Genomic DNA, 13,766 nt, shown 5'->3' on the forward strand with positions numbered 1-13,766 from the left:
GAGAAGAAAGGATGATGTTCAAGATGGAATCTATGGAAGAGGATGATTCAGATTTAGGTGAACTAGATCAATTTTATCTTGTTAGGTGGGCAGTTTATATCTTTATCAATTGGCAGTGAATTTATTGTGTGGATGAATGTGGATTGAGATTTAACATGTAAATCTAATTGCTAAATTACATGTTTCTGGAACTTTGATTTTACCAGGCTAAACAGGACAGTAGGTGAAAGAAATGGCTGAGAGGCAATTGGAGCATGTGGATCTGGTTCTGTTGCCTGCACAGAGTGAGAATGTGCAGGACCCGCAGAGCAAGATGTGTGTGTGTGTGTGTGTGTGTGTGTGTGTGTGTGTGTGTGTGTGTGTGTGTATGTGTGTGTGTGTGCGCGCGCGTGCACCAGGTGTGGTAACTACAACCTAGGGGACCTCTCAGAGAAGGCAGCTAAAAAGGAGAAAGCTGGGAGATGGTGGCTTGCGGATTGTGTAGCAGAGTAGCAGCCAAAGGGAGCAGATTCAGGAACTGATAGAAAACATTCCTCTTTAATTTTTACTGAAACAGTTGTGGCCACCATATAGGTGCTGGGAATCAAACTTGGGTTCTTCAGAAGAGTAGCCAGTACTCTCAATTTCTAAGCCATCTTTCTAGCTTCATAAATAATTATTTTAAAAGTAAAGGAAGTTGGAGGGAGCTGGAGAAGTGGCTTAATACTTAAGAGCATGTACTGTTCTTGTAGAGGACCTGAGAAGGCAGGGGTGGACACAGTGCAAAAATGATGACCTGCAAGCAAGGTCCTGGGAGTGGATGAAACCAACGAATATATGAAGATGGGTAGCCCCAGTGGGGGTAAACCCAAAGAAATGTCCAGGAGACTCATCTATAAAGTTGTACAGAACCTGAAGGGGCTAAGGCCTACTGAGGAGAGCATACATCAAGTTAAACATCCCTACTATCCCCATAGGCCTAGCCTTACCTTCCTCCCAAGGCCCAGAGCATCCCGAATTGCAAGACCAGAAGGGAAGCATACAATAGCACCTTTCCAGAGTGTTGGAAAGCAGCAGGCCTTGCACAGGAAAGTGACCCTTGGAAATAACTCAATATCTCTGATATCACAGGGTCTTAAGAATATGGACTCTCGTCAGAGTGTTTTGACTCAGTGGACTTAGGGTGCCTCCCCAGATTTTTCAGCAGCCAGGAACTTCTTCCTACTCTTCCTACAACACATTAAAGGGCTGGAAGACAGGCATGTAGCTTTGATGTTTCCAACATTTTCAATCACCCTGTCATTGAATAAGAACTCTTTTGTATTACCCATAAATACACATTCATGCACATTCAAGGGTGTCATTTAAGTCCATCTTTAAGGCCTATGACATCCCATAATTAACTATTTCATTTTTTGAGGATATATTTGACTTTCTGTCAATCACTGTTGAGTAGTAGGGCCAAGGAGAAGAACTGAAATCTGAGAGAAGGTTCCATGAAAACAAGACTCCAGCTCTGTTGACATAAGTATTGGGTACAGATTAGACACAGATGAGATGTCTTCAGAGGAGTAGAGTGGGACCTAGCCTGTGTGCCTGGAAACAACCTTATGATAAAACTTTTCCTGGATGGGCAGTAGGCAAAACATAGCTTGTTGGTTTGATTTTTAATAACTTAGTTCCTTGTAAACGTAGAGAATGCTTTTGACAGGTCATTATTTCACATAGCCAAACTGTTTCTAATGTTTGGAAAATCAAATTAGATGCTGAAGATTCCATATAAGGTTACTTTCACTAGGCCTCACCCCTAGCCTCATGGGTGGCCAGACAGATAGTTGGCTTATATGTAGGAAGAAAAGGCTAGTGGGGGGAATTAATATCACAAAGGTCTTCACTAACTGAGAAGAGTGGTAAGCAAACAAGAGAATGTTTAATGGAGCCTAGAAGCCAGGAGATAATGTTTGAAGCAGCAGTGATGTTTGGTAGAGAAGAGGACAGACAAAGGGTAGAGCTAGACTTGTTTGCCATCACACAAAGGACTCCTCTCTAGAGGAGCAATGACCCTTGTAGTGACATCATCCTAGACTAAGCATAATCAAGGTTCCAAGTGAACCCTACAATGCTCTAGGCACTAAAAACCTGTCCTTGGCTGCTCTGTGAGCATTTAGTTCCTGGCTCCAGGTCACCAAGATGCCAATGTAAGGGATAGCTGCAAGAGACAGAGTAGTCCCAGGACCGAGAGTGCATTCAGGAGCACTGAGGGCCAGCTTTGAAGCTATCAACAAAGACACCTAGAGAGAGATTCTATTTAAAACTCATAGATATGAGGTAAGATGATGGATGCCAGAAGATGATGAGACACTGGTCAAAGAGTACACAATCTAGCAGTTAGACAGTGGCGCTCCCTGCTAATAAGATAGTAGTTAAGAGCCTAGCCTGGCCTCTACCCAGCATGAAATTATAACCTTCTTCTTAGGTTTAGAGAACATTCACAAGTCATGTAAACTCTTTACTTGGCTCAGTCCATGATGCTCTCATAAATGACCAATCCCAATAAAGATTACCTCAGTCTCCCTCATAAGACTCATAAGAGCTCATCAAGCAGGGCACCATGTGCTGTTCCTCCCTTAGAGCCCTTCCCACTCCACTGGGAAGAGTTCTTTCCCACTTTTCCTTAATAAATCCACTTTTACCTTGCTCACTTCTTTCTTGTATTTCCTTATTCTTCTTGGGTGAGAGACAACAGACTTGGAAACCCCTGGTTCAGGGTATCTCTGGGGGTTAGTGACTTTTCCAGGACCCTATCACTACAAACAAAGCATAAGCAAGAGTTGAGAAATGCCCTCCCTCTCACCCAAAGACACATCATTAACAAAGTAATACTTTTATGATACATGAAGTTTAAGGATTTTTACTGTTTTGTGGTGTGTGCAATTAGTTTAGGTCTTAAAACTTCAGTAACAGAAGACAGAAGAAATAGTTGCATTGTCTAAATCTTTGTGGACTTTGTGTAAATTATTCACCCTAAAGTTTTAGAAAAGAGTTTCTGAATTTTAAAATTTCTGTATCCATGCAGCTGGTTTTGCAGGTCACCAGAGGATCAACCATTGTAATAATAATAAAATAACACATTTAATAAATTATAAGCAAAAGGTTATTTTATATTCCATACAGTCTAGTTACTCTTACTCTTTTTCATCTAGCCCTGGAGAATCAGGAAATGCCTTAGAAAAATGCTAAATTATCTTGGGTCATATGTGCTACTTTAATATTTGAACTCAACTGAGATTTTATATATATATATATATATATATATTTAACTGTTATAAAAAGTTAGTGCAAAAAAGGACAATTTTCTAAGATTCTAATTGACAATGTGTTGAGTGTAAATGATGCTATATAGTGTGCTTGAAATACAACAAAAGAGATTTCTGTCCCTCTCCACCTAATATAAAATGGTAACCATAGGTATTGTTAGGGTGTTGATTAACTTGATTGTGGAAATCATACACTATATATATATATATATATATATATATATATATGTCATCATAGTTGAATAAACTATATATAATGTATTCGATATACTATATATACTTGAATATATATATGTGTATATATAAGCAACAATTAAATAATTTAATGCTGAAAAGATTCCAGCTCTGCCTGAGTAGGAATCTTCCAGTGGCTGCTGAACAGTGGGTCTTCTGCCTTTTATGTATACAAACACCAACCAGACACAGGTTAGCAGAAATCCCAGCTGCACATGGGTGGGTGGTTGTTCAGCATTCTCCAACCCCACCTTGCAGACTGAGGCTGGCTAACCACATCATTATCTCCAGAGAAATGTTCCAGACACACAAGGATCCTGGGCCAGCCACTGGTGCTGAAAAATGAAAATGGAAAAGTACCGATGTGTCATGTTTGCTCCTTACTCGGGTGTAAATGCTCCACTGAGGCCAGCTCCAAGCCACCAGCAGGATGTCACTGAACAAAGAGAGTGGGGAAGAAGCACCTAGAAGGCACCATCAGCATAGACACCATGCAACATAAGACCACAGCTATTAAAACAGCAGAGTAATATCGCGTACATACATTGCCTGTGTTTAACATGATTTGTTTTGCTATAAGTTTACATAAACTGTTCCTAATGACTGTATTTAACAACTGACTCCAGTGGTTCCAAACACTAGCCATCATAAAAGATCCACACTGGTTCTTGCTTCCCTGGTTAAAGCCTTTAATGCCCTGCCCCTACACTATACTTCTGACACTAAGCCTGTAAGTGCCTGGCAATGCATTCAGCTTTGAGACCTGGTGGTTTCTATAACACATAATAAAAGAACAAAAACAACACCCTTTGAGTAGTGAGTCACCAACTGCCAAAGCTGTTTGGGAAGTATAAGCTTCCAAAAGCAATTTGCTGGAGGCCCAGGCTGCCCCTGAAACAAGCTTATTTTGCATATCCTCTGGGAGCATAAATATATCCCTTTAATATCTAGAGAATTGTCCATAAATAATCATACATCAAGAGTCACTGCAGCTTCATGCAGGCAAGAAAGGGTGAAAAGGAAGCTGGAATCTCAGAATAGGTCACGGGGCCTAAGTTCAGATTCCCAGAACCCATGTAAAAACTAGTGTTTCTCCACAATCACATTTACGATGGGGAAGGAGAAGACAGTCAGATCCCTGAAGCTCACTGGCCAGCATCTCTGGTTAAATAGGTAATTCTAGGTTCCACAAGAGATTTTGTACAAAAATTAAGGTAGAGAGTGACTGAGGAAGACACCCAGTATCAACTACATGGACAAACACGCACACACACACACACACACACACACACACACACACACACACACACACACACACTTACAGCATACCTACACAACACCACACATACAAGAAAAGGAAAGACAGAAGAAAGAGGGGTAGGGAAGAAAGGAAGGGAGGGGGAAGTGGGGAGGGGAAGGGGAAAGAGGGACCCTCTGAGCAGTCAGAGTTCATGCTTCAGAACATTCAGCGTGTAAATGTATCTTTCCCTCTTATAAGCACACCAGTTCCATTGTAGTAATGTCCATCCTACTCCAATGCACCCTCATCTTTATTTAACTACTTACAGAGTCAGTAACTCCGAGAACGTGGTCCCATTTGGTCATGTTGTAAAGTGACCAGTCCATAGTTCTATGAATTAAGGGAGTAGGATTCTTCTTAGCCTAGTCCAATATGGACCTTGTAATAGGGCTATATATTCAGCTGCTCTTGAAAAGAAAGGCCTGGGGTTGGGGTTTTAGCTCAGTGGTAGAGCGCTTACCTAGGAAGCACAAGGCCCTGGGTTTGGTCCCCAGCTCCGAAAAAAAGAACCAAAAAAAATAAATAAATAAATAGAAAGAAAGAAAGGCCTAAGTCATTTCAGCACAAAATGACACAATCACCAAGACTTCAGGGTTGGATCTTAGGTTTCAATCCAAGCCCTGATGTAACTATTTAATTGTATTCCATTTATTAATAAGTAATCTAAATAAAAACCTAAGCCCATGTCTTTTCATTTTTAAATAAAGGATATAATGTGTACCATGTGGAAATGCTGTGTCTTTCAAATGCTCAATACAGAGGAGATCCTATTACCATCCAAGCCCATCTAGTGTTAGCTGGGATTGTATCCTTCCTTCAAGACTCAAGGAATCCTGTGGAAGAGGAGGCAGAGATATTGTGAGAGCCAGGGGTAATGGAAGACACCAAGAAAACAAGGTCTTTAAACACAGCAGGACTGACACATATGAACTCACAGAGACTGTGGCAACACTCACAGGGCCTGCATGGGTCTGAGCCAGCTGGAATCCCAAGCATGGAGAGAGGACGTGGACACAAACACTCACTCCTACCCCAGTCCAGTTGATAACTGCTCGCAAAGGAAAAATTAGTTTTCCCCAATGAAATCTCACTGGCTATCTCGGTATAAATACAAAGTACACTTAAGTGTAGGCCCCATGCCTAGCGGTAGATGGCCAACACAAAAAGAACTCAATGCCATGGAGGGATGGGAGATTTTCATCTGTTCATCTACATAACAGGTCTTTTGTGTATGTGCTGTAGTTTCCAGTTTTGAGTTTTTGTGAGATATCTGTGTGTGTTTGAATGTGTGTGTCTGCATGTATTTATGTTTCTTGTGCTTTTTTTCTTTAGCTCCTTTTTCTGTTTATTGATTTAGTTCCTCATATTCTGTTTTGTTTAGTGTTGTGTTATTTTATTATTAATTTTTGAATACCCGTAGGTTTTCTGTAAGAAAGAGAAAGAAAGGGTATTGAATTTGGGTGGGAATGGAGGAAGAGGAGAGGAGTTGGGAGTAGCTGGGAGAGAGAGGAGAAACTATAATCAGAATATATCATATTTTCAATAAAAGAAAAATAGAATAAAAAGGAGCAGGGACTGCATATCAACATGTCCAGGGCATATTGTCCTCATGATGTCACCCTGCAGTTGCCGTTCGTAACAGGAGCAACTCAGGAAAATTAGAGTTTGGTCCCAGAGGATCTACTCAAGACCTTTCCCTGCTCTGTTTCCAATAGCTCACCTTTCCTGGTAGCTACATTGTCCTGTTACATCACTCATCATTGATAAGACCCTGGATGGGGATGTTGTCTCTGAAAACACAGGCACAATAGATAAAGAAACAGATGTCATGAGGCTGGACAAAGGTTTAGTGGAGAAGGGTACAGCCCCTCTGGTTTCCTCTAGACTCTGCCTTCCCTTCTGGCCAGTGTGCTACAGCAGCAGACCCACCCAACAGGAAGAAGTTCCATTTCCACTCCAGCTATAAGAGATGCTCTTTTTTACCTCACCTGGAGTTAAATGCCCCAGTGTGAGTCCAGGAGAACACAGGTCCCTCTCGCCAAATGCACCGTGTCGGGAGAAAGCCACTCTGCTACCTCTGTGTATAACCTGTGGGTGGACAGTTATTCCCGAGATCCACAAAGGATGCTGAAAGAATCAGGTTGTAGGTAATAGTGATGATGATGATGACAAGCAACAACGTGACAACAACACAATAATGTTTTTTTTTTTAAATCTTGTTCAAGCATTGATAGCTGTAGTTATTTTTCTCATTTGGGTTCTGAAAGAGCTCATAAGTAGAATGGGCCACCATTACTACACCTCACCTATAGATGAAAAACCCTAGGTACAGAGCAGCTGCCCAGACAACTCAGACTCACACACTTGGGGGAGGGATGTACTACTGCCTAAGGAGCAGTGTCCATCTATAAGGTCTCTCTAGACAGGATGGAGTAGCCAATCCCAAGAGAACAGCTTTGCTGTCAGGGTCATTCACAGTTACATCACAAGTTGCTATAATGTTTTTCCAGCTATCACTGTGTACGTACCTTTATATGTGGAACAAGCAGCATTATTGGAGAGTAGCAAAGGCTGGAGAGTTGTGGCTTTGGAAGCATGTGGTTGTATGTAGGTTCAGATCCCCAATATCCACATAAAGGCAGAGCATGTTGGCATAGATTTGTCATCTCAGCCTTGGGGACACAGAGACAAGAGAGTTTATAGAGCTCCTTAGCATTACAGCCTACCCAAATTGATGAGTTCCACGTTCAAAGAGAAACTGTCTCAATAAATACATAGAGAGTATCATACACAGAGATACACACACACACACACACACACACACACACACACACACAAACCGAGGTATAAAGCAAATCACTGTCATCATAGGAAAGCTCTCTGTGATGTTCAGAGTCCCTTCGTATTCATTGTTAGCAGGGAATATTATACTTGCATTGTGGTACCAAGTACCACAAGGTATAAATACAGAATTGGCAAAGCTAAGCATCTTACCTCTGGCATTAAGCCTCATTAGTAGTATCATTATCAATCTGCGAAACACTGAAAACTTTCTTTAGGGAAGAGATTACACCATCGCTTTGACTTAACTAAGGAAATTAATTAGACTTAATTAAGAAAGTTCTGTTGGTGATAAAGCTCAGCTGCTAGAACCAATGGATGCAGAATGTAACCCTGATAGGGTCCTTTGCCCTCAGCCTCCTTTTCTAATGGTTCCCTGCTTGCTCTTGAGCTACCATAAAGCTTATCTGGAGGAGCAGAGTCAAATCCTAAGTAGCCAATCCACCATTCAGTAGCTCAAATGAGTTGGGATATTTTACTTTAAGTCATACAACTTAGTATCAGTAAATTCCAGATTCTCCTAGAGCTCTGGCTAAGCCATTGTTACTTTAGATAAGTGGAAAATTCACTTACAAAACACACCACATTTGACAGTTTGTGATTTCCACCAGGAAGTGACTCAACTTCCCCCAAACACCAGAAGTCCCCACTGGGGAAGGGAAAGCAACCTGCCAATGTTAGGGAACCAGCTGGTTGCTTTATAATTCACCAGCTGCTATATAATTTATGCATTTGTACAATGTATTCTGCTAGTGTTGCTGCAAGATGGCTAATAGGATAGGAATTTACAGGATGAAGGATCCCTCTAAGAGTCCTTCAAACTCGATGAAAATAGATCCAGACCGATCACAGAATTTCCATTCTAGAGAGAAACCAAAAATGCTTAATATCAAAGACCAAGGCTCACGTGATATCAGAGTTCTCTATAGCCAAATTGGAAAGAGCAAAATATAATCATTGTGTTCTTGATCCCCAAAACAAGTAGTTAGAACCTACTTCTCTTATTTGGGAAAGTCATTCTCTCATTTAATTTGTACTTCTATAACAAAATATCTTATATTTTGTAATTTATAAACAACAGGAAAGCATTTGCCACTATTCTGAAGTCTGGAAGCTCAAGATCAAGACCTAAAGTTCAAAATACCTGCTGACAGCTTCCATACTGCTTCAGATATAGTCCTCTCTTTGCTGAGTACCCACAGGGCAGAAGAAATTAATAAATTCCATTAGTCCTACCATGTCAGAGTTTGAATCTCATTCATGAAAACAGAGACTTTACGACTGAACCACTTCCCAAAGGCCCCGCCCTCAGTACTGTTTCATTAGGGAACTGGTTTTGGTGTACGAATGTACATCATACAATCAACCAATCAAGTATGAGAGAAGATTGTAGTTATTTTCAAATCTGAAAAAATCTTTAGAAATCTCCCTCCCTTTCTTTCTCCAAAGAGAGCTGGAGAGATGACTTAGTGGTTGAGATTATTTGCTGTCCTTCAGAGGAATTGAGTTCAGATCCCAGCACCCAAGCTGGGCAAGGTCACCACTGCCTGCAACTCCAGCTTCAGGGGATCTGAAAAATTTGAAACTCTCTTTTGACATCCTTGGGTGCCCACCCACTTAGAAGACACATGCACAGAAAGTCAAACACCAAATATTCTCTCTCAGGTATGGACTCTAGCTTCTAGTTTTTAAATTTGTGTGTTTAACCTAGAAAATCTGTAGAGGCAGGAAAGTAGGAAGAGACCTTGAAGGGTATGAAAAAGGGGAGAGCCGTAAGTGGGGATAATAGAACACATGTGATATGGAAGTCCAGGAGGAGATACTGGGATTTGAAAAGTTTAAGCAAAGATATTCGGGAGCAGCTTTTTCTTTTTTAAATTGAAACCTACGTCACAGAAGGCAATTCATGCTTAGTACTATGAACTTAGTCAAAATCCTATGCCTGGGAAGGGCATGAGCTGTGGAGGTAGGGGTAAGGAGACCTTATACTTTTGTTTTGCTAAACAAATGTGCTGTCAAACTGCCCTTTAAATGCTTATGTTTGTATCCAGGGACTGGTGCTACACTCTGCCTTTGTCAAAGATGTTTCTTTTTGCCGTAGGCTGTGGTTAGGGTAGACTCATGCTGGTCAAAGTATTCAGATAAGTGACAACAGAGTGAACTGCTCAGCTCGGAACAGGACATCTGCATCATTTCCCCAGCCTTTGACCTGTGAAATCCAGACAGTAGACAATACTGAGAGTGAAGCCCAGGACGTTTTCTGTCAAGGTGACTCTACTTACTGTAACTCTTCTGAAACAGCTAGACTCAGACTCCTAATGAAAGAGGATGGGGGATGCAACCTCCTCCTTCCTGTAACCAAACCTGGGTGGACACAGACAAAGTATGTTGTGCATGAGCTGAATGCCCATCCCATCCTGTCGCCATTGCCATTCTGGTAAGGCATCAGAGAGCAATCCCATGTTCAAAAAGAAAGTCATTTAATGAAATATAAAGAATCCAGATACTGCACTAGGATCAGCTGGAATGATGGATTTGCCACCACCACAGAGCAAGAAATAGGTAGGCTTCAGCTTTTTAAACAATGTTTATGAGCAAATACAAGATTGGTTAACATTTATTTATTTTATCAGCATAGGTATGTGGAAGTCAGAGGGGAACCTGTGAGAAACTTATCATGTAGGGTTTGGGAATGAACTCAGGCTGTGAGGTTTGGCAGGAAGTGCTCTTACCCAATGAGTCATCTTAACCTGCTCTAAAAAATTTTTTAAAAAAAAACAATACATAAATATTGCAACTGTAGGTTTAAGGGGCTTCAAATAACTTTATAGATTATTCTCCTCTTAACAACTTACTTTTAATTCCTAATAAATAGCCATCACTTTCAAACAAGGAACAAAAATATATCTGTAGGGCTGAAAAGAAGAAACAGAGGCAGGTCTTAGACAACAAACTTGTTTAAGCAAATTTAACAAATAAATTGCAAAGCCTTCTTGCAAATAGGTTGATCTAAGTGCATTTGATTCTGTGATAAGCCAAGGCAAATTTCTAAAACAATTGTTCCGTTTTGATTATCATCATAATTATTTTTAGAAAAAATTCGTACAACACCCAACTCATCTTGCATCTGTGTTCTGTGCTGGGAACTAAACTAGATTCTGAACTTCAAATATGTTATGCAAATTTGAGCAATAGCCCTCTTCCGTTGTCACCTTTATTATCTCATTTTACAATTATGATCAAAACCAGATCAGTTCATCTAGGAAGCTTCATAAGCAGGAGGCAGCAGGCCAAGACACAGAGCGGATCTAATCAGGAACGAAGAGGACACAACTACCTCTCAGCTTCTGCTCGTCCTTCAGGATGGGCGGTTCAGTATCTGAACTAAGTTCAACCGAGTTTACCTAAGCATACTAAGACTGAATGCCCGTTGTCATTGTTGTAATCCACACGTGCTTCTTAAGGGGAAGTCACAAGTCAGCACCAAGTTACGTGCTATGGAGAACTCAAAGGTTTGTACTGTCTGCCTGTATATGAAGGACTGAAGACAAATGTATTGATCTGATGGCTTCCAAACTAAACAACCCACAGATCAAATGGTTTAATAACAAAAACCTGTCTCTCAGGTCTGCAAGCTGAGAGTTCAAGTTTAAGGTTCTAGAAGGACTGCTCCCTCCTGAGGCTTCTCTTTTCACCTTGTTACACATCCATCTTCTCCTGCTGTCTATGCCTTGTGTGTCTATGTTTTAACTACCTAAACCACATTGTTAACATCATCATCATTAATACCATTTTTTATTGTATTGTTTTAGTTGGGGGTATGCACATGGTAAAGCATGCATGTGGAGATCAGAAGTCAGCTTTTGGGGACCATTTTCTCTCATCTTACCTACTGATACATCTCACCAGTTCTCTCATTGTTTTTAACTAGGAAATTGGCTGTCCTGGATTAAGACTTATAAATAGTGTCTCATTTTAACTTAATCCTGTCTTTAGAGACTGTCTCAAAACATCATCACATACTGGGGTACCAGAGCTCTAATATATAAATGTTAGGGAACGTAGTTCAGCCCATGGCACCAAGGCCTTTTAACACTGAGAAGGTGTGGTGAAATCTCATGGGAGACACCTTACATGGCTTCAGAAAACATGCAAAGACTACGCACTTCCTCAAAATTCCTTGTTGTCAGCCCTGAACCCATTTCCTCAAGGTTCATCCATAATTGCAGACAGTTGAGATTTTTAGCTTAATCAGGGGACCTGATATCAGGAGGCTTGATCAATCTAGTCCTTTATCACTGGGCACCTACTGTGTTGTCAGTATGACAAGGTGACAAGGCTCCAGACAACCCATGTGTGTGATGGGGTCAAATGGCTAGATGGGATATGGGTCCATCAACCTCCTTAAAATCCTGGCTTCTCAAGAAGCTGCCTCACCTCAAGTGCTCTCTCTAGGATGAAGCCTGCCTCTGCTTGTTGAGCTGATAGTTACTCACCATGACCCCCATCCCTGTGTGTTCTGACAGTCATATCCATGCAGACCCTGGCCAGGTAGCAAATAGCATTTCTACAAAGACATTCAATCCTGTTCCTTAGAAACCCATAGCAGGGACCAAACAGCCTCCATATGTGGTTGTGTTTAATATAAGATTTCCTAAAATACAGTCTTAAATATTTCTAAGGAAAGGAGACAGAGTCCTCTTAAGAAAATGGTATGTGTGTGAAAACAAAGGTCAGGGTAATGTGTTTTGGGCCAGGAAATCCTTTCTGAGTGGGAAGCATTCATTAGGGAGGAGGGAGGGACACTGGAGACAGGATTGGAAGGGCCTGCAGCTCTGGGGGTGAGAAGGAACTAAGGGTAATCAGGGCTCAGGTGACAGCGGCACACACTGCATGTCTTCCTGTGAGGCTCATATCCTGCCCTGAGCCCAAGGAAACCCCTGGGGGGCTGTGTTTGGGTGTAAGGAAGGCTTTTTGTCTCTTCTGTCTGTTTTCCTTTTCTTCCTAAGGGGGATTGAGAAAACATTTCCCTGGTCTCTGGCTGTGGAATTATATAGATGGTTTTAGAGTGGGCAGGAGTTAGGGATGTAAAATGTTTATTCTTCTCATCTCTGCACCATTTCCCAGACAAGAACCTTTTTGCCAAGGCAATAGAGACATTGAGGAAGATGAAACATGCCAGCCTTAATACATGTAAACATACAGGGTCTCCCAGGTCCTGGGATGAACATCTCTGGCCCAAAGTCTCAGTTCTGCAAAGCCCATGATCTGTCTCTGACATTTCCTAAGCAGTGAGGTTCTACAGTTTAGCAAGTGTTTGGAGAAGGGGCACTGAAGTAAGGATGACTACAACAGACATTTATTTTGTAGGTTTGCTTTGAAGAGTCATGTGTTTTTCTGATAGTGGGGTTGAATAGCATTTATATCAGTAGTAAAACATTGCTGCAATAACAACAACATGGTCGAGTGACATCATGTCTTCATTCCAAAGGACTGAAGTATTGCACTGGAGCCTCCACTAGGGTGTGTGCTGAGTTAACCCTCCCAAGCTGCATGGCACACTCTGAAATAACTGCTCTTAGGGATGGGCTATGGCTTCCCTGCCCGGTAATCCCCAGTGCAGCATTATCACTTAGAAGAACATTGGTTACACCCCACGCTGTGATGTCAAAATATTTGCAAAGACAACTTAAAGGAAGAAGGATTTATTTCAGCTCAGTATGAGGTGCTATAATCCATCATGACCCTGGGGCTGGTATGGTGGTAGGCAGCAACATGATGTTGAGACTTGGGCAGCTGTTACATGGTACTGACCAAGAAGCAGATAGTTTAAGCTCAAACAGGGTGACACTATGACCTCAAGCCTGCCTCTATGGCCCCATATTTGTCAGCTTGGACCCATGTCTAAAAAATGTCCATAACCTACCAAATTACATCATCAGCTGGGAACCAAGGGTTTAAGCTTATGAAAAATTTCTTCTGGTTCACACTTTTAGGATTTTCCAGCCATGTTCAATTTGCCCACTAATGCCTTTGGGCCAGTATTGAGGGGCCCATCATGAGTAAGAGTTCATGGTAACGCAAGCTGTGTACCT

General features: G+C 41.4%; 1 long non-coding RNA gene across 1 annotated transcript in view; it reads right to left on the minus strand.

Moving 5' to 3' along the window:
* LOC103691916 (uncharacterized) overlaps window positions 1–8,709 on the minus strand; it is a 48,644-nt gene extending 39,935 nt beyond the window's left edge. Inside the window, exons 1-3 of the long non-coding RNA XR_005502557.2 lie at window positions 7,359–8,709; window positions 6,819–6,957; window positions 2,673–2,786 (exon numbers count right to left, since the gene is read on the minus strand). This is a non-coding gene — a long non-coding RNA (uncharacterized LOC103691916). The remainder of the gene's footprint in view (window positions 1–2,672; window positions 2,787–6,818; window positions 6,958–7,358) is intronic.
* Window positions 8,710–13,766: the final 5,057 nt, after the last annotated feature.

Source organism: Rattus norvegicus, chromosome 3, assembly GCF_036323735.1.
Source record: "Rattus norvegicus strain BN/NHsdMcwi chromosome 3, GRCr8, whole genome shotgun sequence".
Lineage (NCBI taxonomy): Eukaryota > Metazoa > Chordata > Mammalia > Rodentia > Muridae > Rattus > Rattus norvegicus.